This window comes from Balaenoptera borealis (assembly GCF_965194805.1).
Source record: "Balaenoptera borealis genome assembly, chromosome: 5".
Lineage (NCBI taxonomy): Eukaryota > Metazoa > Chordata > Mammalia > Artiodactyla > Balaenopteridae > Balaenoptera > Balaenoptera borealis.
The window spans coordinates 86,846,360-86,872,224 of record NC_138862.1 but is presented as its reverse complement, the minus strand read 5'-3'; the positions used below and the strand labels follow the sequence as shown (position 1 = coordinate 86,872,224).

Here is a 25,865-nt window from a genome sequence, read left to right as displayed (position 1 = left end):
GAAACATATTTAAGCCAGTCATAGGAAATTACAGCCACTCCCTCTTGGATTGGCCCAAACCACCTTCTAGTTCTTTAGCAAGGTTACTGATGGACTGGTACTCAACCCAGGCCCATCTTTCTCTGAAAACACAAATGGATATGGTCCCCTGGGTTGATATCCTTGATGCTCTTTCTTGGATGTGATTTTGGTACTTGCTGCCAGTCTTGCATACCCCACTGCTGATGAGGCGGTAAATGATGACCTCGATACAAATTTATTCTGGATAAGCAAACCCTTTCCTCCTCCCCTCCTTCCTCAAGAGGAAGATTAGACAATCCGATATGACTAAAGGTGTCTAGTTTGACCGTGAGGCAGGTTAAAAAGGTGGTATTAATAGACAAAATGACTACAGAGAGTCCCTGGTTCTCAAAAAAAAGTCCCTGGTCCTATACCTTCAAAAGTGCATTGTCCATGTTAGTCTCTCATTGGTTACAAACAACAAAGAAAGTGAGTAAACTTTCTGGGCGGGCGGGAAAAGCATTCTGTATTCTCTTTCAAGGCACATAGATAAGGTGTGAAAAGAGTTCTTGCACGGTACAAAATACATTAACCATAAAAGGAAAAAAATCTATGAATTGAACTACATTAAAATTAAGAATTTCTGTTCATCAGATGACACCATGAAGAGAGAGAAAAAGACAAGTCACACACAGGGAGAAGATACAACTGTAACTGGCAAAGAGCTAGTATCCAGAATGTATAAAATACTCTCACAATTCAATAAGTAAAAGCATAAATGATGAAATAAAAAATGGACAAGACACTTGAACAAACATTTCACTAAAAAAGATATACAAGATGTTCAACTTAATTAGGCATCAGAGAAATGTAAACTAAAACCAAATGAGACACCATCACACACCTTCCCAAAGGGCTCAAATTAAAAGGACTGATAATAACATGTGTTGGTGAGGATGAAATTCAGACACATACATTGCTGATAAGAACAAAAATCGTACAACCACTTTAGAATGTTATTTGGTAGTCTCTGTTAGTATATTATGAATATAAGCACACTGTATGGTCTAGCAATTTCACTCCTAGACATACATCCAACAGAAATGCACACATATGCACACCAAAAACCATATACAAGTATGTCTATAGCAGTATTATTTGTAATAGCCCTAAACTGAAAACATCCCCAGAGTTTATAGAAAATAATGTGAATTTAGAAATTGTGGTATATTTATAACATGGTTAATTGGACAAATATTATGTTGAGAAGAAAAAAAGCCAGATACAAAACAATAATAAAAAAAATAAGAGGGAAAAGTTACCTATGGTGTTAGAAATTAGGATAATGAGGGACTTCCCTGGTGGTTCAGTGATTAGGAACCGGTGCTCTCACTGCCAGGGCCCTGGGTTTGATCCCTGGTTGGGGAAGTAAATTCCCTCAAGTTGCGTGGCACAGTCAAATAAAAAAAAAAAAAAAAAAGAAAGAAATTAGGATAATGATTGCTATGTTATGAGTGAATATGAGAAGGTATGAGTGAGGCTTCTGGGGTGCTGGTAATATTTTATTTTGTGACTAGGTGGTGCTTACATGTGGTGCTTATTTTGTGATAACTCATCTAGCTATGTACTTATTTGTATTTTTTTCTGTATATATATATAGTACTTCACTTTAAAAAAAAGAGTTTATTTTTAAGAAGTGCGTGAAAGTAGCTTGACCCTCAGTTGTTATTTAAATAATTCCTTGGACTTCTGCCATCCAATGCTCACTTGCCAAATACGGTTGTGTCGGCAGTGCTGACAGAACTAGAGCAGGAGAGAGGATCCCTACATAGTTTGGCCTGAGGCTAGTTGGGACTCCTTGACCTTCAGGGGGAAGGTGATGGTTAACTGTCAAATTAACAGCTATATTTTTAAACTTTAATATATAAAAAGGGAAATATGGCTTAATTATATCCCTAATGAAATGTCATGCAATGTCTTAGTAAAGACATGGATGTTGAATCTATGTAAAATGAAAATTGCTTGACACTGTTAAAATACATATAATTTGGGCTTCCCTGGTGGCGCAGTGGTTGAGAGTCTGCCTGCCAGTGCAGGGCACATGGGTTCGAGCCCTGGTCTGGGAAGATTCCACATGCCACGGAGCAACTGGGCCCGTGAGCCACAACTGCTGAGCCTGCGCGTCTGGAGCCTGTGCTCCGCAACAAGAGAGGCCGCGATGGTGAGAGGCCCGCGCATCGTGATGAAGGGTGGCCCCCGCTTGCCGCAACTAGGGAGGGCCCTCGCACGGAAACGAAGACTCAACACAGACATAAATAAACAAACAAATAAAAAAAAAAACATATAATTTTGCTGTGGCATAGAAAGTGCCACAGTTTCCCAGAACTAAGTAGATAAAGAATGTGTGTGATAACAGGGAAATAACTGGGCCCTGGTGGGATTGATCTATGGACAAGGCAATCAGTCTGTTTCCTAAAATAATTTTCATGTCTCCAAGGTAACATCACATAATCAGTGTTGGTTTTTTCATAGCATGTTTAGCATAGCAAAAATATAAACAGATTGTTCTAGCTTACAGATGAGACATTTAAAAAGCTTAAATTGCCATCTACTTATTTAGTTATGAAATCATAAATTATTAGATAAAAAGGCTGAATTCAGAAGCTATGTATCACCTTCAGGGTCAAGTCATACTGCTCAGCATGGAATATAAGTTTCATCATGATTTGCTTCTTGCAAACTTCTCCATCTTCCCACCTTCATCTCTGCCCACTCCATTGTCTCTTGACCCACTGTATACTCCAGTAGTTGCTAACTACTTCTAATTACTGAATATTTGCTCTTCCAAACTTCCAGACTTTGTGCATGCTCTTTAACTCTGTACTGAAAAGCGCTTCCCTTAATTATCTGCCTGGAAAATTTGTATTCATCCTTTAAAAACTTCCTCAGTCTCAAAGATTAAACCCTCCTTCCTCTATTCTAACTGCAAACCATTTCTGTTTCCATTACTGATCTTATGATACTATTTTTTTTCCTTCTCTCCTTTGATATTTAGAATTCCTTGAAGATATGGGTTACATTTTGTGCATCTCTATACACCAACTCCTGTTGTTCCAACATCTGGAGCATGGATAATGCTAAAGGAATATTTACCGAATGGAATTGAAAACAATTTGCTCTTTCACAAGCAATTTGCCAAAGAAGAAATTCAAATGGCCAATAAGCATATTAGAAAATCTCCAATCTCATTATTATTTAAACAACTGAAAGTTGAAATAATATACATTATTTTCTTCCTTACAGTTAAACACCTAAAAATATTATAATACCTGGGCTATTGCTGATGCACTCAGTTTGTTACCTCTTATCAAGTGCTTTTAAAAAGTTTATAAAATTTCACCTGTACCAAAAAAAAAATGGGAGACTTCCCTGGTGGTCCAGTGGTTAAGACTCCACACTTCCAGTGCAGGGGGCATGGGTTCAATCCCTGGTCGGGGAACTAAGATCCTACATGCCGTGCAGCGTGGTCAAAAAAAAAAAAAAAAAACTTTGACCTGTAAATATATTACTAGATGTCCATTCTCATGAAACAATCCAACAATGTGTATATATTTATGCACTAATACATATTTACAGTGTTATTTATAATAAAGAAAATGGAATATAAGCAAAGGGCCCAAAATTAAGGGAATAATTTAATCCCCTTAAATAATTGTGATACATCTCTACTGCTGAAAAGAAACACTTGTGCTAAGCTCCATGACAGCAAACCAAGGCTTAACTGCAGTTTCAGCCACTCCCAGGAACATGACCTTTACCAGTCAATCTGGAATTATCTGATCAGCACTATTGAGGTAATCTGCCTGAGAGACCCCTGCCCTTCCCCTAAAGGAAGGTCATTTTGCCTGAAATAATCCTTTCTTTTGTTTATGACTTCCTTGTCTCACCCTCTTTGTGCCCTTAAAAACCTTCCAGTTTGTACAGTTCCTCAGAGCTCCTTTCTACTTTCTAGATGGGATGCTGCTCGATTCATCGAATAAAGTCAATTAGATCTTCAAATTTACTTGGTTGGATTTTGTTTTTTAACAGTGGAACATGGTGCTTTACAGTGTGTTTAATGACATGGAAAATGTGTATAATATAAATTACCCCCCAAAACGAGATACCAAAATGCATATGTATATACAGTATCATTTCAATTGCATAAAGAAAACTTTTGATTAAAAGATTAAAGGAAAAATACACCAAAAAGATAGCAGTGGTGCCTCTAAGAAATGAAGTTAAGAAAAATATTTTTGCTTTCATAAACTTTCCTCTAGTTCCTAAATTCCTGTAACAGTCTAGTTATCAGGAGAAAAAAGAATTCCCCTCAATTATGCTTCTTATGTATAAATTAAAAACAAAACAAAACCATTTTTAATTTGAATAAACTCTAGATAGGGCATGCCTGATTATTAAAAATTCTAAAACACAGAAAATATTTTAAAATCATTTTTTATTACTGTCCAATGATCAGATAACTTGAATTGATCGCTAAGAGGTGGAGCATTTCCCACAGAAGGGAAGAATGTGAATCATCAAATATTTCTGAATCTGGAACCAGGTGGTGGGACAAACTCTCTCACATATTTCCTTAGTTATCTGCCATGGAAATACTACAGAGCAGATATCATTATTCACAGAACCACTCTAGTATATGACAAAGTCAGATTTTGATTCCAGGACTATCTGCTAAAAAAGTGTCATTCATTCTATTGCAATTAACACTCTAAGCAAAATAAGAGTTCACAGCCTGTTTTAATGAAGAGATAAAAATTATTTATAGTGAGTCATACAATTTGTTTACTTAAAGCTTTTTATTAAATAGATTGAATTTGCTTCCTGACTCATAATTTACGCAAACCTTTTCATCAAGGGAAACCCTACTAGACGATGAATGCCTTGAAAGTAGGGACCATCTTACAAGCATTGTGAGTATGTTTTCCTCAGCCCAGCCTGGGGTCAGAAGCACCTGTAGGGATTCAGTAAGTATCTGATGAATTAAATTAATCAGATCCTTCAACAGGAACTTAAATCTTTCCAAGACAAAGTTACCCCAAATTTGAAATTAGGTCAAATTATAAAAATGAGGTTTTATTGTGTATCATGCACACTTTTGTGAGCACAATTCTTAACCCTGACAGCAAGTTTTACTGTCAAGAGATAGGTCTCCCTTAAGGTTTTAGTGCAGTGATTAAAACCCTCTCTTTCAAGATCTATGAAAAATTACAACATCCTATTTTAGGAGCAAGGATTAAGGGCTATTGACTTTAGTCTCTTCTAGAAACACTTGTTCACTGATTTTTGTGGTCATTACTACAAACTCTATCTTGTCAGGGGACCTCAAAGTGACTGAGATTTCAGAGAAACAATTCTTGACAAATGTGAGCTTTGAGAACTGCCCCCTTTTGGTCAGCTTTGGGTTCTGTGCTGCTTTTGATGAAGGTTACCAAAATTAAAGAAGCACCAAAGATAAGACTTGGTAGCCAAACTCTCTTCAGACTCAGTTTCTTTATCTTTCTAGGAAAGCAATGCTTTGAGGAGTATTTGTAAATGGGGAAGGGGGAAAAAGATATCCTGAGCTCCTACTATGAATCAGGCATTGTGTATACATTATTGCATTTGGAATCACAAAATTCCTATGAAGTAGGTATCCTTCATATTGCAGATGAAGAAACCAAAAGTTAAAATAATCACTCAAGGACTCACAGCTAATAAAAGATTGAACAGAATTTCTGAATTGTTTCTTTGCTCTCATATATACTCTCTGCCCTCTCTCTGGCTCGCTGTCTATTAGCAGAAACTATATTTCCCAGGTTCCTTTGTTGTGCCTTTTGGATGTATTCAGCCAAGGGGTAGGAGGGTTGGGACCTGGTGGAGAGGAAACTAAGTCCCCCGAGTTTATGATTAACTCTCTATCCAAAACTATATTCCCTTTCTTGTCCCGCCTCTGTTCCCCTCAGGATTGAGAAGTACTGAAGAAAAGGGGGGACTGAAACGAAGCAGGAACCTGTGAGACCTTCCCAGGTACAAACACCCCTGTGCCTCCCTCCTCCCCCACTTCTTGTTTGACCTTTCCTGAGATCCAAAGAGCAGACTCAAGCAGTTAATGATTAGGACAATAGAGCCACAGGACTCCTAGTTCCACCTGAAGAGATACAGATAACAATCTGATGCATATCTTTGAGTTGTTCTGCAGAAACTAAGACCCCCACCCAGTGGAGGATGGTGCCTACATGTTGCCCGCAAACACACAGACCCCAGACTGGGTGGAACCAGAAGAATGATGATTAAGATTCCCCAAACATCACTCTTACCTCACCACCAACCAATCAGAAGAATGTCCATGAACTGATTACACACCCTGCAACTCTCACCCCTAAATTGTCCTTAAAAACCCTTCCCTAAGAGCCATCAGCGTCTTCTGAGCATTAGCTGCCTATTCTCCTTGCTTGGTGCCCTGCAAATAAATGCCATATTTTCCTTCACCACAGCCTGGTGTCAGTAGATTGGCTTTGTTGCATGTTGGGTGAGTGAACCCAAGTTCGGTTCAGTAACAGAGACTAGGAGGCCACAGAAAAGTAGACAGGATAGTCCTACTCCTTGCTTTGCCTAGGCTAACCTTTCCAGAAGCAGCTCCAGCTCCTTGGTGGCTCCAGGTCTAATGGGTCTAGCTATAGTTCTAGCTCCCATTAGATGGCCTCAGTTTGGGGCTCTGATTATCCACCTCCTCCCTGCTGCTTTAGTCTTAGGGGTTGCTGCTTCTTGTTCTTGCAAATCTCTGACTTGCCTGCCCTGCCCCCTTTCCCATCAGCTTCTCAGCCCTTTCATCAACTGTATGAACAATATTCTGCATGAAAACTCTAGCATTAAAAAAAAAAAGGAAGGAAGGAAGGAAGGGAAGGAGGGAGGGAGGAAGGGAGGAAGGGAGGAAGGGAGGAAGGGAGGAAAGAGCTGGATTGGTTTCTCTGTTCTTAATTCATCCTTGACTGATAAAGATTGAATCTGAATCTGTTTGATCCCCTTGCACGGCCAACAGAAAGGTGATTTTTTTTTAAGATAATGAGTGGTCCCACATTAACATGTAACAAGAATTTCTGTCTCTGACTCCATTTCATATATCCCAAGACTAACCAATGTCTTGTCACTATTTAAAACTATTTTAAAATAGTTTTTTTTTTAACATCTTTATTGGGGTATACTTGCTTTACAATGGTGTGTTAGTTTCTGCTTTTTATGTAACTGGAAACTATTACTGACGCAGCTATGTTCAAGATGTTTGTATATAAGTTAGTTACTGAAGTGTGGGCTGGATTTTGGCAGAGAAACATATGGAGCCCAAAAAGTATACCACGTAACCATGGATTTTAATGTTTTATTAAGACTCATTTCCCTTTGGCCACCAGTCCTGCAATTTGTCATACTGTCAGATGCTGAACTTAAAGCTTTTGCTACATGTTTTGAAAAAGGAGACTGAACATTCACAATTGTCTAACCCACAAGCAATCTAAACTATGTTCTCCAGGCTTTAGAATGCTTTCAGGCAAGTGAAGATGCTCCTTTTCCTGAACTGTATATTATAACCAATTGGTTGAATGAGCCAAACTCAGGAGTGTGCCAGTAGAAATCAACCTATTTTTCTTCCCTTTTTCTTCAAGTCATTCAGCAACCTGGTTTCCCCTCACGATTAGGATAATATGTCCCCCAAGTCCCATAGCTTCTTTAATCACTCTTATATGATACACAGATACTTCCTTTGTTTTCATATTAAAAAGCCCACTCAATGCACCCCAAGCCTAATTAATCACAAAATCCTTCCATTAATTAATTTAACAACTATTTACCAAACACCTATTACCTGGTAGTATTCTAGGTTCTGTAGTTATAGCAGTAAATAAATCAGACAGAAAACCTTCCTCTCATGCAGTTCATGTTCTGGTGGGGAGATAGACAATACACATGAAAAGTAAGCAAAATATAGAGCATGCTAATGATAAGTGCTAAGAGGGCTGAATTTTATTGATAGATAGGTTGGTGATGATAAGGGGGCTTTTCAAAGTTTTCAATACCTCACTCCCAGCTGATGACCTTGCTTTCTATTTGCCTGAGAAAATTGAAGGAATCAGGTGAGAACTTTTACAAACTCCCATCACTGCATCAACCCACCTATCAACATCTATGCCCATATACTCTGCCTTCTCACCTGTTAATTTGGAAGAACTATCGACACTCCTAGATAAATCCAACCCCTCCACTTGTGAACCAGATCCAATCCCCTCTGCTGACTCGAGAACACTGCTTAGTCACTCTCCTCTCTCTTTCCTGTGTCATCAATTTTCTCTTGCTCAGTGGCATGCAAACATCTCTCATCTTAAAAATCCTCCTAGGGTTTCCCTGGTGGCGCAGTGGTTGAGAATCTGCCTGCCAATGCAGGGGACACGGGTTCCAGCCCTGGTCTGGGAAGATCCCACATGCCACGGAGCAACTGGGCCCGTGAGCCACAACTACTGAACCTGCGCGTCTGGAGCCTGTGCTCCGCAACAAGAGAGGCCACGATAGTGAGAGGCCCGCGCACCGCGATGAAGAGTGGCCCCCGCTTGCCACAACTAGAGAAAGCCCTCGCACAGAAACGAAGACCCAACACAGCCAAAAATAAATAAATAAATTAAAAAAAAAATCCTCTTAGAGTCCAGTACTGCCTCCAGCAACCACCCCACTTTCTTTTAGAGCAAAACTCTTCCTTTCCTTGTCTATACTCTCTACCCTCAATGACTCTTCCCCTGTTCTCTTTAGAGTCTGTTCAAATTAGGCTTTTCTTCCCACCACTTCACTGATATTGAAAGGTCAACAACAATCTCCATGTTGCTAAATACAGTGGTTATTCGTCCATCCTCATCTTGCTTCTTCTTCACCACCATTTTACGAAGGCCATCAGTCCACCTCACTGAAACACATTCTTCACTTGACTTCCAGGACACACTAGCCTGGTTTTCCTTCCCTATTTCTGGAAGCACCTTCTTAATCTCCTTTATGTTTTCTCCTCATCAACCCATCTAAACACTGGAAGGCCCCATGTCTCAGTCTTTGAACCTCCCTTTTTTTCTGTCTAGCCTAGGCTAGGTCTCATCTAGCCTCCCACTAATATCCAGAAGACACCCAAATCCATATCTCCAGCCTTAAATTTTATTTTATTTTATTTATTTTGGGGGAAGTAAATTTTTCTCATTTTTACTTATATTTTCCCCAGATTTATTGAAATATAATTGACAAATAAAATTACATAAATTTAAGGTATACAACATAATAATTTGATATATGCATATTGTGAAATGACCACCAGAATAAAATTAGTTAACACATTCATTACCTTACATAGTTACCTTTTTCTGTGTGTATGGTGAGATCATCTTAAGATTTACTCTCTTATTAGATTTCAAGTACACAATATAGTATTATTAACTATAGTCACCATGCTGTACATTAGATCCCTAGAACTTACTCATCTTATAACTGAATGCTTATACCCTTTGACCAACATCTTCCCATTTCCCTCAGCCCCCAGACCCTGTCAACAACCATTCTATACTGTTTCTATGTTTGATTTTTTTTTAGATTCCACATATAAATGAGCATACAGAATTTGTCTTTCTCTGTCTCTTATTTCACTTAGCATAATGCCTTCAAGTTTCATCCATATTGTTGCTAGTAGCTGGATTTCCTTCCTTTTTATGGCCTTTTAGTTTGATGGAGTCCCACTTATTTATTTTTGCTATTGTTGCATTTGCCAAGACCCACATCAAGGAGATTTTTCCCTGAGTTTTCTTCCACTTTTATGGTTTCAGTCCTTAATGCATTTTGAGTTAATTTATGTGCATGGTGTAAGATAATGGTTCAGTTTCATCCTTTTGCATGTGGATATTCAGTTTTCCCAACACCATTTATTATTTATTTTTTCTGAAGATTTATTATTTATTTATTTATAATTTTTTTTGCCATTGAAATTAACATACCTTTTGATCCCTTAATTCCATTTGTGGCATTAAAATAATAATGTAAATTTTATTTTATTTATTTATTTAATTTTTTTAAACATCTTTATTGGAGTATAATTGCTTTACAATGGTGTGTTAGTTTCTGCTTTATAACAAAGTGAATCAGCTATATGTATACATATATCCCTATATCCCCTCCCTCTTGCGTCTCCCTCCCACCCTCCCTTTCCCACCCCTCTAGGTGGTCACAAAGCACCGAGCTGATCTCCCTGTGCTATGCAGCTGCTTCCCACTAGCTATTTTACATTTGGTAGTGTATATATGTCAATGCCACTCTCTCACTTCGTCCCAGCTTACCCTTCCCCCTCCCTGTGTCCTCAAGTCCATTCTCTATGTCTGTGTCTTTATTCCTGTCCTGTCCCTAGGTTCTTCAAAACCACTTTTTTTTTTTTTTTTTAGATTCCATATATATGTGTTAGCATATGGTATTTGTCGTTCTCTTTCTGACTTACTTCACTCTGTATGACAGTCTCCAGGTCCATCCACCTCACTACAAATAACTCAATTTCGTTTCTTTTTATGGCTCAGTAATATTCCATTGTATATATGTGTCATATCTTCTTTACGCATTCATCTGTCGATGGACACTTAGGTTGCTTCCATGTCCTGGCTATTATAAATAGAGCTGCAATGAACATTGTGGTACATGACTCTTTTTGAATTATGGTTTTCTCAGGGTATATGCCTAGTAGTGGGAGCGCTGGGGCATATGGTAGTTCTATTCTTAGTGTTTTAAGGAAACTCCATACTGTTCTCCATAGTGGCTGTATCAATTTACATTCCCACCAACAGTACAAGAGGGTTCCATTTTCTCCACAACCTCTCTAGCATCTATGGTTTGTAGATTTTTTGATGATGGCCATTCTGACTGGTGTGAGGTGATATCTCATTGTAGTTTTGATTTGCATATCTCTAATGATTAGTAATGTTGAGCATCCTTTCATGTGTTTGTTGGCAATCTGTATATCTTCTTTGGAGAAATGTCTATTTAGGTCTTCTGCCCACTTTGGATTGGGTTTTTTGTTTTTTTGATTTTGAGCTGCATGAGCTGCTTGTAAATTTTGGAGATTAATACTTTGTCAGTTGCTTCATTTGCAAATATTTTCTCCCATTCTGAGTGTTGTCTTTTTGTCCTGTTTATGTTTTCCTTTGCTGTGCAAAGGTTTTAAAGTTTCATTAGGTCCCATTTGCTTATTTTTGTTTTTATTTCTCTTTCTCTAGCAGGTGGGTCAAAAAGGATCTTGCTGTGATTTATGTCAAAGAGTGTTCTGCCTATGTTTTCCTTTAAGAGTTTTATAGTGTCTGGCCTTACATTTAGGTCTTTAGTCCATTTTGAGTTTATTTTTGTGTATGGCCAACACCATTTATTGAAGATAAACTCCTTTCTCCATTGTGAGTTCCTGACACACTTTCAAAGATGCTGACCATACATGCATGTGTTTATTTCTGGGCTCTCTATTCTGTTCCATTGGTCTATGTTTCTGTTTTTAGGCCAATCCAATATTGTTTTGACACAGATTTTCCTTGACTCATGATGGGGTTACTTCCTAAATAACTTTTCCCAATAATATTTTCGTTGTAAGTTGAAAATATTGTTAATTGAAAATGATTTAACACACCTAACCTACCAAACATCATAACTTAACCTAACCTATCTTAAATGTGCTCAGAACGCTTACATTAGCCTACATGGGCAAAATCATCTAACACAAAACCTATTTTATAATAAGGTGTTCAATATCTCATGCAATTTAGTGAATACTATACTGAAAGTGAAAAACAGAATGGTTGTATGGGTACAGAATGGCTGTAACTGTATTGGTTGTTTACCCTGATGATCAAGTGGCTGACTGGGAGCTGCCCAGCATCACGAGAGAGTATGCTACTACATTTTGCTAGCCTGGGAAAAGATCAAAATTCAAAGTTCAAAGTATGGTTTCTACTGAATGCATATTGCTTTCACGCCATTGTAAAGTTGAAAAATCCTAAGTCAGACCATGGTAAGTCAGAGACCACTTGTTCTATGGCTTTGTAATATAGTTTGAAATTAGGAAGTGAGATACCACCAAGCTCTGTTTTTCTTTCTCAAGATTGTTTTGGTTATTCAGGATCTGTTTTGGTTCCATGCAAATTTAGGGTTGTTTTTTCTATTTCTGTGAAAAATTCCATTGGAATTTTTATTATGCAGTGCATTGAATCTGTAGATGGTTTTGGGCAGTGTGGACATTTTAATAATATTAATTCTTCTAATCCATGAACATGGGATATCTTTCCATTTTTGTTTCTTCTTCCATTTCTTTCATCAATGTCTTACAGATTTCAATGTAGAGATTTTTCACCTCCTTGGTTAAATTTTTTCCTAAGTATTTTATTGTTTTTGATTCTATTGTAAACAGGATTTTTAAAAACTTCTTTTTCAGATAGTTTGTTGTTAGTATATAGAAACACAACTGACTTTTGCATGTTGATTTTGTATCCTGTAGCTTTACTGAATTTGTTTATTATTTCTAGCAGTTTTCTGGGTAGTCTTTAGGACTTCATATATATAAGATCATGTTATCTGCAAAGAGAGACAATTTAACCTCTTTGTTTCCAATTTGTATGCCTTTTATTTCTCTTGCTTAAATGCTCTGACTAGGACTTCCAGTACTCTGCTGAATAGAAGTGGTGAGAGTGGGCACCCTTCAGCCTTAAACTTTAGATTCATAAATCCAACTCCTTATTCAACATCTCCACCCGAATTCCCAATTGACATCTCAAAATTAACATGTCTACCTCAGAGTTCCCTTTTCCATCCCAAAATGTTCCAATTAAAGTTTTCCTCTCACCTTAGTGTAGGCCTCCTTGTGAGGAGGAAATGATATAGTTGGCATATTTTCTTTCCTCATTCTACTTCCTCCCCACTCTCCAGTTCCACTCCAGGATTGAACAAGGGAGGGAGGAGAGGAAAAGTGGTGGGAAAGACCCTCCCTGACCATCATGTATCTCTTGCTCTGTAATCTGAAAATTTAGTACAGTATTTTATAATACATTTTCAAAAAGAAAATGAATTAGGGGATAGAAGATGAGAAATAGAGGAACCAGCCAATAAGTTATTGCCACAATTCATGTGAGAAATAATGGTAGCCCAAACTAAGGAATAGTCATAGGAAGGGAAAAGAGTGGACAGGATGGTGAAGTTTTCAGGCAGTAAATTAGCCAGAAGTTGATGGTTGATTGGAAGTAACAAATGGAGTGGGAAAAGTCAGAATGATTTTTAAGTTCTAACTTTGGAGTCTGGGTGGATATTAGTGACACTGAGATACAGAATACATGGAAAGCACACAATTTTGGAGAAAGAGGAATAAATGGTTCAATTTCAGTCGTATTGCAAGCTCATGTCTAATTGATACAAGAAGAAACTGGAGAAAGTGTTCATGTAATTTAAATACAGATGATAATTTTTTAAAATATGAAAGAGAGTATGTCTGCACAATAACATGGTTGGAGGGCCGGAACTTTGCATTGAACCAAATTAAGGACCATCAAATATAGAGTATCTCTGTTTCCTACTCCTGATGGAAGAAACACACTTGAAACAAAAATACACACCATTATAATCATTATGTAGCTGGGGGGAAAAGGAAATGGGCTGGTTGGCATAATATTTTGCTGTAGAAATAAAGATATGGGTGGTCTGCCCACGATCACAACCTTTTAAGACCTACATTGGGTTTAATGCCTTTCTGTAATCCAAACCCTTGCATAAACCTGCCATCTTTTCCTTATAAATCCTACCCACTCCAATCCCAACCCCCACAACTTACTTCCAAAGAAAATGGTATGTATTTAGGGCAGTCAGTGAATAACAGCAAAAGTAATACCAGTGAGTCTTCCTGACAACAGCAGTTTTGGAGGCTTTAGGGCCAGTGAAGCCACAGGGAAGCTGAGTTGGAGACAGCTTTGGATAATGAATCATTATCAAAAGTGTGAGCTAAATTCTAATTGCAGAATCCTTATTACTGTGATGTTACAACAATCCAAAAAGAACACAGCTGGATTCTCAGATGACAGGTGGAGCTTACAATTTCTGGCTGAAGACAGTTCAATTTTTCAGTTATAAATTGTGCAAATTTGATGTGGACATCACTGTAAGAGGATACATGTGGAACCCCACTAGGTTATTATTACAGTGACTTTTTTCTGGCAGTAAGATTCACTTTATCATCAGAATTTTACAGCATATGGAGAACCTCTATAGGGAACCCTCTCCACACACAGAAACTTTCTGGAATTTGATTAGTTTAATTTACTAAAAGTTCAGCTTTTAGATTTATGGTAAACAATACCAGCATTAAAACCCTACAATTTGACCGCAGCCTACATTTACAGTCTTAACTCTTTACTTACCTTCCTCAAACTCACACTTCAGGTGAAATGTTCTGCTTACTGCCCTCTGACCCTGGATTGCATTTTCCTTACCCCATTCTGGTCTTCTTTGCTGAGCTCTTTGAAATCCAGCTCAACATCCTGACTCTTCTTCCATAAAACCTTGCTTGACTCTATAGTTTGAAATGATTCTCACTCCTTCTGAATTCCTATAACAAATAGAGTAATTTATGGGAAATTTTTGTAAATAGTAACACACTTAAAAAATGTTTTATATATTGTTATGACCCATAGTGTCTCACAATTCTATTGGGAATTATTTTTCTGTTTATGAACTTTTATTCACCTGTGTTTCAGGGGAGCCCAAGACTACCATCAGGTTTAATGACTTACCAGAAGAACTCAGAACTCAGTAAAGCTGTTATATTCATGGATAAAATTTATTACAGTGAAAGGATACAGATTAAAATCAGCAAAAGATGCATAGAACAGAGTCCTGGAGAAACCAGGTGCAAGTTAGCCTCTCCCATTAAAGTTGTACAGACAGCACTTAATTCTCCCAGTAACAACGTGTATGATGTATATTGTCAACCAGAGAAGCTCACTAGAACCTTGCTGTCCTAGGTTTTTATTGCTTACATGACTATAAGTCTCCAACCTCTCCCCCACCCCCCAGAGGTCAAATTGACACAGCATGGCCCAGCGTCGCAGGAGAACAAAAACGGGTATTCGCTGTAAATTTCATTGTTAGCATGAACCATCTTGTATAGCCCAAGGTCTCAGGTATACAAAGATACTCTTTTCAGGCAAAACATTCCAAGGGCTCAGAGATTGTCTCCCATGAGCTAGTCAAGGGCCAGTGCTTTCTCTGGAATGTGCAGGGTTTGAACATGCCAAGCCCACTGGCTATATACCTTGTTTGGTAATATTCAGCTGTCCAACCATATTTTATGATTCTTGGGTGTCAGTGTAGAACAGGATCCATATGGTCTCCTTTGTATTTAGTTATTACTCAAATATTTCCATCTTTTGCATCATTATGCATCTTATATTCATTATACTTCATATACCAAATACATCATTCAGCTTTTGTTACAGCTTTTTTCTGCAGAGTAACATAAAGAATGTTGATTCTTGGCCAAATTCTCCTCTTTATAACAATGACATATTTCTATAGATATTTCATCTAAAAATCATGCAGCTAGAACTACCGAGCGACATTTTTCAATAGAAAGTGGGGATATGAAATGTGTACAGTGCCTGTTTGCATTGTAAAACTAGAAGAAATAAATTTGAAACCTGAGCTCTTTCTATGAGGCCTGATGAGTCCCCCATCTACTTAGAATAAGGGGCTTATGTTGAAGTTGCATATATGTTTTGATATTTATATCAAGTGGGAATTTGTAAAAAAAATCACACTCATTATAAGCAACCACAGTTAATATTTTTAAAGTAAGAAAAAAAAAAAAAAAGACCAGAATGACTAGCTTTATGGGAATAAATATGTTTTAGCTAAAAATACTATTACTGAAGACTATCAAACCAGCTTCAGGGCTGGACAGTGTGTGGGGTGAGAGGCAGACTAATAAATGTCATGATAAGAGTATGTGACTGGGTATCAGGACTCCTGTTATGACATGTGTGTTCACCACATCTGTAGGAAGACCATATTTCCTAGCTGTCATGATATTTAGGTTGAGGTCATTTGATTAATTCTCTGATGTGGAATCTAGCAAGTCACTTTCAATCCCAGGCAGTTACAAACAAGTGGAGGCTACGTGTTCCATAGTGTGGGACTGCTTGACCTCTACTAGACTTTATAAAAGAAGAAACAAATATATGTTGTATAAAGTCACTGCAATTTCAGGCCTTTGTTACTGCAGCCAAGCTTAGCTTGGCCTGGCTATTGTACCCAGGTCAGAGTAACAACTCTGCAATTAGCAGTATAACCAAAGGCAATATGCTTCAGCTCTTCAGCTTTTAGTTTACTGAAGTATAAAATGCATGGTTTAGACTAGCTCTCTCTAAGGTTCCTCCTAACTATAAATGCTCATGCAATTGGTTAAGAGCAGAAGTTCTGTAGGTTCAATTCCTGGTTGTGTCACTTACTGTCTGCGATGTTAATCTCTGTTGTCCTCATCCATAAAATGAGGATATTAATGCTTGATGCAGATCATTGCTTTTTAAATTGCATAGATCTCTAAAAGTCAACAATTAATAATTATATCCATAACAATAATAAGCACATTGTTAAAAGAAGTTTTCAGATCAACAATGAGTTTTGTTTTCTAAACATCCTTGACTCAACAATGACATTGTTAATTGTATTAAATGCCTTTTATATCCATCATTCTTTTTATATCTATCATCAAGATAACAAGGTTGGCCCCTTCATTATTGCCCTGCAGTCATGTTTGTGATATCAAAAAATGAGAAAACTTAGTTCACCATGGTTCATGGAACTCTTTCAGCATGAAACAAAAGCAAAAAATGTTCTGCTGGAGTGTTCCATAGTGCCAGCACTGTTTTTGATGGTAAATAGAAATAACAAAAGTTTCTCCCCAGAGCGCTACTCCCTACTATGACACTTAGAGTCATTTTGAATTTCTTCAAATGTATATATATCTAAAAATGCCTGGTTTCTATATGAAGAGGAAGTTCATTGTATCTTTGAAGCAAATATGTAAATATTAATAAACCAATTGTGTTTACAACTGCTTTTTAAAAATTTAAATGCTGAACAGATAGTGTGCAAGATGATCTGTGGTTTCCTGGACATCATTGCCCACCTATTTCTATATCTCCTCAGCATAACATGTAACACTCAAAACTACATTTCACAGAATCCCTAACAATCTAACTATCCTTAACTAACTAAGTCAGATTCTGATGATGAGATGCACTTAGACTAGATTTAGTAGGTGGAATAGAAGAAGCCAGTAGCCACTGCTGGCAGTGTGAGCAGATGCAGGAGGCCTCTGGACAAACTCCAGAGAATTATCCACTTCGAGACCCCTGTTGGAATACTTAAAGTAACATCTGTTTTTGATTGAAACCTGACCAATACAGATAGTATTTGTAACATTGGTGAAGAACCTAAGATTTTCTTGGAACTATTTACAACAATAGATTAGGAATAAAAAAATTAAAGCCTTAAAAGATTAGAAATTTTCAACCCTTTCCCTTAAAATCCATTTCAAACTGTACTCAAGAATTTTTATTTGATTGCAGTTTAATTCCCTTTTGATGGTATTTAATGTTCTTTCTTTATCTTTCTTTCTCTTTAAGCCTAGTGTTATTTTTTAACTATTGTATAGGAGCTTAAAATGAAGCTGGAAATAATGAATACCCACCAATAGAAAATTTAAATTATCTGTTATAAATTGTATTTGGCCTGTCATTATAGATTCTTAAATGTGCCTTAGAAGAGATAGGATACCAAAGAGATTGATTTTTAAAATATTTTTCCAAGGTTCCATAGATCTGCAAATTAAGTCAAGAAACATGTATTGAGCAACTATACTGGTTGTGCTCTCTAGAAATTTAAATTCAGTCGGCAAGAAAAATACAAGTATGGAAATATAGAAAACAATAAAACATTTAAATAATGCTTCAAGATAACAGTAGATGAAATGTTTCAAAGTAATGGATGAGTTATTGCTCACATTATTAACCAGAAGACTCAGAGAAACTGTAGGGTTCTTCCATGCACACTTCCTCTGCCTTGATACAAGGAAATTAATCTGTTCACATTAGTTTGGGTGTTAAATGTTGGACAAGAAACCACGATTAAAGAACGATGATCATCTACAAAATATTTCCAACTGGTGTGAGATGTTACTAGGAGAGGCCTTCAGGGTTGACAATGGACCATATGTCAAGGATAAATTAAGTCTGTTCAAGACACAGACCTTACACACCTACCTTTTAATATCCTCTCTCATATTTAATTCCTCTTTTACATTTAATATTTCTATTGATATTTTAGATTTTGCATTGAGTGAACCTTGACTTTATGGACAGAACTTCACCTATTAGTGGAAGTGCAGAAATCTCCCTCACTACACCACAGGCTGAGAGAAAGGGTTAAATTAAAAGAGAAGGAAAACAAAGAAGTTCACAAAGCCTGCCCTGGTTATTCCAACTCACTTACTCTCCCTTTATCCATATACTCAAGGCCCTTTTTATATATTATATGTCCATTTATCCTTTTAAAGCCTTAATGATATGGAGTACATTTATCCACTGAGTATGGAGACAAGCTCAAAAGTTCCTTAAGTTTTTTCCCCAGTTCCATATTCCTCCCACCTGCCAGTTCTATCCTGAAGTCAAACTCCAAAAGTAATCCAGAGTTCAGGAAGGAGGAAATTCGGCTTGATTCCAATTTTCTGGGTCTTATCATCTGAGAAGTAAATAGTTAAATAGAAGATTTGCAATTCCCCTCTCCCATTCCTGTCCCATTGGCAGGGGACACCTCCAAGAAAGAAAAAAGGAAAAAAGATGACCTGGTCAAATATCCTTGTAAGCATACTAAGGTTAATGACCTCTAGCAAACAAAATAATGCCATTTTCTAACAAGACAGTCCTCATCTGTAGCAGGATATACCTGTTAAAAGATGATAACATACCTAGAATCTATGGATTTATATACATGGCTTCCTGGAAAATGTGATATAAACTATGTAACTATCTGAGCATAAAATGGAAATGTTTCATGGCCCAAACAGTTCTTTCTCAATAAGTGACTTAACTGCACACCTCATTGGAGACCTCATAGATTAATCTGGGACTAGGAAACATCCTGATGCAGCCCCCAAAAAAGGACCTGGTAAGATGTACTGACTATTGCAGATGTCTCCCTGCTTCACCTATGTCTCATGATTACTTGTGTACGTGAAATCATTAGTTAAACTTGTTCCTGGCAAAAATCTGATTCATGTGTCTGATTTGATAATCCAATTCTTTGTATTATCTCACTATCCAATCAAACTTATGCTTCTCTGGCTCTAGTCTTGAGCCCAGCCTTGAAAAAACTACTCTACTTAATTCTTGGGATCCAGTCCCTTCTCTATAGCCCAGCTCTGCTAACTAGCTCTTCCCTGGTTTGTCTCCTGAAACCCTCTCTTGTTAAACTTGTTGAGGACCTCAAACTTTGCAGGACCAAGGTCCTACATTTTTCATGCCAGTCTCTACCAGAGACTTATATTTTTTTAAAGAGCCTAGCACAATGACTATCAACTTTGTATCTGTGGAAAGATATGACTGGTTTGACTTACATGCCTGGATATAAGAATAGCACCCATTCCTGGGCATTGTGTCCCATGTTGTACACACACTGGATCCCTTATATGCTGAGACTTCCAGAGGACTCTGCCAAACTTTAGATACTATGCTCTGCTGTTTCTTCAACAGCCATTGCTGTCCTTCTTCCCACCTAGATGGAAGAGTAATTCCAGGTTCAGCCCTCCTTAATCTGCCCCTGTCATGCCCTATATGTGATAGGGACTGTATCTTACAATTTAACTTATATCTCATCTAGTCCACAGAATACATAATAGATATATAATAATTGCCTGTGGAGAGGGCAGACAGCAGAAGCAAAAAGAACCACAATCCTGCAGCTTGTGGAACAAAAACCACATTCACAGAAAGATAGACAAGATGAAAAGGCAGAGGGCTATGTATCAGATGAAGGAACAAGAAAAAACCCCAGAAAAACAACTAAATGAAGTGGAGATAGGCAACCTTCCAGAAAAAGAATTCAGAATAATGATAGTGAAGATGATCCAGAACCTTGGAAAAAGAAGGGAGGCAAAGATCGAGAAGATGCAAGAAACGTTTAACAAAGACCTAGAAGAATTAAAGAACAAACACCTAGAAGAATTAAAGAACAAACAAACAGAGATGAACAATACAATAACTGAAATGAAAAATACACTAGAAGGAATAAATAGCAGAATAACTGAGGCAGAAGAACAGATAAGTGACCTGGAAGACAGAATGGTGGAATTCACTGCTACGGAACAGAATAAAGAAAAAAGAATGAAAAGAAATGAAGACAGCCTAAGAGACCTCTGGGACAACATTAAATGCAACAACATTCACATTATAGGGGTCCCAGAAGGAGAAGAGAGAGAGAAAGGACCTGAGAAAATATTTGAAGAGATTATAGTTGAAAACTTCCCTAACATGGGAAAGGAAATAGTCACCCAAATCCAGGAAGTGCAGCAAGTCCCATACAGGATAAACCCAAGGAGAAACACGCTGAGACACACAGTAATCAAACTGACAAAAATTAAAGACAAAGAAAAATTATTGAGAGCAACAAGGGAAAAACAACAAATAACATACAAGGGAACTCCCATAAGGTTAACAGCTGATTTCTCAGCAGAAACTCTACAAGCCAGAAAGCAGTGGCATGATATATTTAAAGTGATGAAAGGGAAGAACCTACAACCAAGATTACTCTACCCAGCAGGATCCCGTTCAGATCGATGGAGAAATCAAAAGCTTTACAGAGAAGCAAAAGCTAAGAGAATTCAGCATCACCAAACCAGCTCTACAACAAATGCTAAAGGAACTTCTCTAAGTGGGAAACACAAGAGAAGAAAAGGACCTACAAAAACAAATCCATAACAGTTAAGAAAATGGTCATAGGAACATACATATCGATAATTACCTTAAACGTGAATGGATTAAATGCTCCAACCAAAAGACACAGGCTCGCTGAATGGATACAAAAACAACACCCATATATATGCTATCTACAAGAGACCCACTTCAGACCTAGGGACACATACAGCCTGAAAGTGAGGGGGTGGAAAAAGATATTCCATGAAAATGGAAATCAAAAGAACGCTGGAGTAGCAATACTCATATCAGATAAAACAGACTTTAAAATAAATTAAAAAACGGAGCTGGAGAAATCAGACTCCCTGACTTCAGACCATACAAACCTACAGTAATCAAGACAATATGGTACTGGCACAAAACCAGAAATATACATCAATGGAAAAGGATAGAAAGCCCAGAGATAAACCCATGCACTTATTGTCAACTAATCTATGACAAAAGAGGCAGGGATATACAATGGAGAAAAGACAGTCTCTTCAATAAGTGGTGCTGGGAAAACTGGACAGCTACATGTAAAGGAATGAAATTAGAACACTCCCTAACACCATACACAAAAATAAACTCAAAATGGATTAGAGACCTAAATGTAAGACCGGACACTATAAAACTCTTAAAGGAAAACACAGGAAGAACACTGTTTGACATAAATCACAGCAAGATCTTTTTTGATCCACCTACTAGAGTAATGGAAATAAAAACAAAAATAAACAAATGGGACCTAATGAAACTTCAAAGCTTTTGCACAGCAAAGGAAACCATAAACAAGACGAAAAGACAACCCTCAGAATGGGAGAGAATATTTGCAAACCAATCAACGGACAAAGGATTAATCTCCAAAATATATAAACACCTCATGCAGCTCAGTATTAAAAAAACAAACAACGCAATCAAAAAATGGGCAGAAGACCTAAATAGACATTTCTCCAAAGAAGGCATAGAGATGGCCAAGAGGCACATGAAAAGCTGCTCACCATCATTAATTATTAGAGAAGTGTAAATTAAAACTACGATGAGGTATCACCTCACAGCAGTTAGAATGGGCATCAACAGAAAATCTACAAACAACAAATGCTGGAGAGGGTGTGGAGAAAAGGGAACCCTCTTGCACCGTTGGTGGGAATGTAAATTGATACAGCCACTATGGAGAACAGTATGGAGCTTCCTTAAAAAATTAAAAATAGAATTACCATATGACCCAGCAATCCCACTATGGGGCATATACCCAGAGAAAACCACAATTCAAAAAGGCACATTCACCCCAATGTTCATTGTAGCACTATTTACAATAGCCAGGTCATGGAAGCAACCTAAATGCCCATCGACAGATGAATGGATAAAGAAGATGTGGTACATGTATACAATGGAATATTACTCAGCCATAAAAAGGAACGAAATTGGGTCATTTGTTGAGACGTGGATGGACCTAGAGACTGTCATACAGAGTGAAGTAAGTCAGAAATAGAAAAACAAATATCATATATTAACGCACACATGTGGAACCGAGAAAAATGGTACAGATGAACCGGTTTGCAGGGCAGAAATTGAGACACAGATGTAGAGAACAAATGTATGGACACCAAGGGGGGAAAATGGTGGGGGTGGGATGGTGGTGTGATGAATTCGGAGATTGGGATTGACATATATACACTAATATGCATAAAATGGATAACTAATAAGAACCTGCTGTATAAAAAAATAAAATTCAAAAAATATTGCCTGTGTATAGAGACAAGATAAAGAACCCACATAATAACTACAAATTACTTATACTTTCTATGCACCAGGCACAGTGTGAGTAACATTACTGTATGTAAATTTAAATACTCAAAAAAATCCTGAAAATGGACTATCGTTTTAGTGATGAAGAAAACGAGGCTTAGAAACATCTGCTTTATCCAAGGCTTTCCAGCTAATAGAGCTAAGACGTAGAGACAGGCCTTTCTGGATTCAAAGCCCATACTTGCCCATGACACCATAGTGTCTCCTTTTACATTCTTCTTTATTTGATTATCATCCAACTTTATCCAGAAGAAAAAGTGAAGTAAAGGAACTTTATCAACTGAGTGTTGAGAATTAAACAGAAATAAGTCACTGTCTGATTTAGGGGATAAAGAAAGATGACACAGGGTTCTTGGGATCTAGGAACAACAGAGGAAGGAAAAGCATGTGACAGAAATCACTTCATAATAATTTGCTTCCTACTTCATTTAAATTCCTTGTGAAGAGGTTCTCACTGTTGTTTAAATTGCTTTGTTTCCTATTTACTGTTTTCTAACACATAATGAAAAAATTCAATTTAATCATGGGCCACATGGTTTTCATTTGGAGTGTCCAAATTAGAAGAAGTCACATGGCTCTAGACCCATGTTAAAAAATTATTTACAATTATTTACAGTTCAATCCTGTCAGCAATGGATTTTCACACTTATACACGGAACATAATTCAGAGGCTCCTCAAGTGAAAAGTTCTATTTTTACGTTTAACCACTGAAGAGAAAGCATACTTGGCAGAATTATCTTCAAAAATGAATGTAGAAATATGCTGAAAGCTGGTCAAAAAAGAACATCTACCTTTTAAAGTAGGTAAAAGGTAGATGTTCTTTTTTGACTAACTTTCAGCACATTTCTATGTGTAGAAATCCATCTGCCTGATCCTTCTGGGGTCTTTGAGAAAGCCCAGTTGATTTCTTTAGTCACTACACAATACCTTTTGGCACTAGATCTTAATCTCCTAAATGATTTATATATTTCAGTGTGCAGGAAATATGCATTAGGTGCTTAATAATGTTTCTTAACAAATGTTTGTCAACTAAACTGAAAACATCTCTGCCTCTGGAGGAGGAAAGAAAGGGGTGGAATAGTAAGAGAAAGAAGGAACTTAAAAAATAACCTTTTACAATTTCTTCCTTTCCTATGTTCCTGTAGAACTATTAGATATAATTCATTTACCCAATGAATATTTACTTAATACCTACTACATGTTCAAAGGGGAATAAGAGGTGATAAGAGAGACATTATCTCTGTTCTTTTGAAACTTATAGCATATTGGGAGAGACAGTCAGTAAACAACCACAAAGACTGAAAAGGAAAAGTTCTGTGTAAGAAAAGCATTAGGATGCTATGAGAACATCTAACAAACAGACCGAACCTAACACGGAGAGTTTGGGAAGGCATCCATTAGAAAGTGACACTTAAGCTAAAAAACAAACAAACAAACAAAAAAAACAGAGTGGAACTATCCAGGCCTCAACATTTGGTAGCAAGGCTGAAGGAGGATTTAAAAAAATCTAAGTAACTTTTGAACCTTTGTAAACAGTTTAACTATATATCCTTAATCAAAAGAAAATAAAAATTGAAACAAGTATTGAACTCTTTTTAGTAAATTTGTTTTTTATAGCAATATAGCAATTCTGAAACTTTTTTCTGTGTATTATAGAACAGAAAAGGTATGTAAACATATTGAGGTTAGGAGCCAGTGTTCTTACTGCAGGGGGGAGATACAAGTAGAGTAAGGATAGTAAAGAAAGAATCCTATGGAGTTTGGATGGAATGGAAAATTTCAGTATAAATGTATGTGTGTGTGTGTCTGTGTGTGTTGTGGAGAGTGTGTATTTTCTAGCTTTCTTTGCTGAAAGGAAGCAATAAAATCCATTAGCAAGGAGCACAACTAGCACACAAATCTCTATTTCTAAATAGCTTTCCATACTAAAAGGATCCAGAGCTCCTTGGAAAATAAGGAAGTGCTAAAAAATATGGGGACATGATAAAGGGACCAGAACTACTTTAAAGGAGGCCCACTGGCCACATCTGCAGCAATTTAGCACAAACTAAAGATAATAATCCATTGAATAAAATAAGAATCTATGACTCTATATTAATGATGATGATGATAGATAGTAGATAGATAGATAGATAGATAGATAAATAGATAGATAGAAGAGAAGGAAAAGTTGTGACTTACAATAAACTGCCAGAGGGAACTATGGACTAATAAAATTATAATTTTTACATTCATTATATATGTAAAAACTTGATTCAGGCAAAATTAATAACTGGCTGCTAAGTATAAAGCCTTTGAAGGTAAGGGCTACTAAAAAGAGTAAGAACCAGCACAGGGTCTGGAACCTAGTAGCACTTATCTATGTATCTGTCTGTCTATCTATCTTTTAATTTTTATTTATATATGTATATATTTATATTTATTATTTATAGAATTTAAACTGATCTGTCAAAAGGAAACCCTCAGAAAGAACGCCCTAGGTTTCCATCCATGAATTGACACAGAGGAAGGAAGGTGCCTCTCTCCACATACATACCACGCTTCAGTGAAAACCCAGTAGGCAAGTACCAAGCATGACCATTTGTTCTGTTACACAATGTAGGAACAGAGCCCAGGGTCTCTGAGCTTTTCAAGGGCTTACACAAACACTGGAGACATGAAATATATATATGCATTGGTTTCAAAATATGAATAGGAGCAAAGTCTAAATCTACAAATAATTAGTTAAATATTAAATAAATTATAGCATGTCAACTTCATTCTTAGAATTCACAAACATTGCTTTTATATTTGAAAGTAATTTTTAGGTTAGACTTTCTCACTTCATTAAGAATTCCCTAGTATATAAAATTACTGTGAAGAAATCAAAACTGATTTTACTAATGAATTACTTAAAACTCTTCTCTTCTACCACCTTCTATGGGGTTTCTGTCCATATAATGATGGTGTCAGTTAAGCCAGGTGAGGTAACATGGATGGATAAACATTTCATT

General features: G+C 37.0%; 1 pseudogene across 1 annotated transcript in view; it reads right to left on the bottom strand.

Annotated features, from left to right (window-relative positions):
• LOC309629766 (endothelial differentiation-related factor 1 pseudogene) overlaps positions 1-25,865 on the bottom strand; it is a 424,633-nt pseudogene that overhangs the window by 128,386 nt on the left and 270,382 nt on the right. The window contains exons 4-5 of the transcript XR_014249490.1: positions 15,374-19,893; positions 14,553-14,668 (exon numbers count right to left, since the gene is read on the bottom strand). The product of XR_014249490.1 is annotated as an endothelial differentiation-related factor 1 pseudogene (transcript). The remainder of the gene's footprint in view (positions 1-14,552; positions 14,669-15,373; positions 19,894-25,865) is intronic.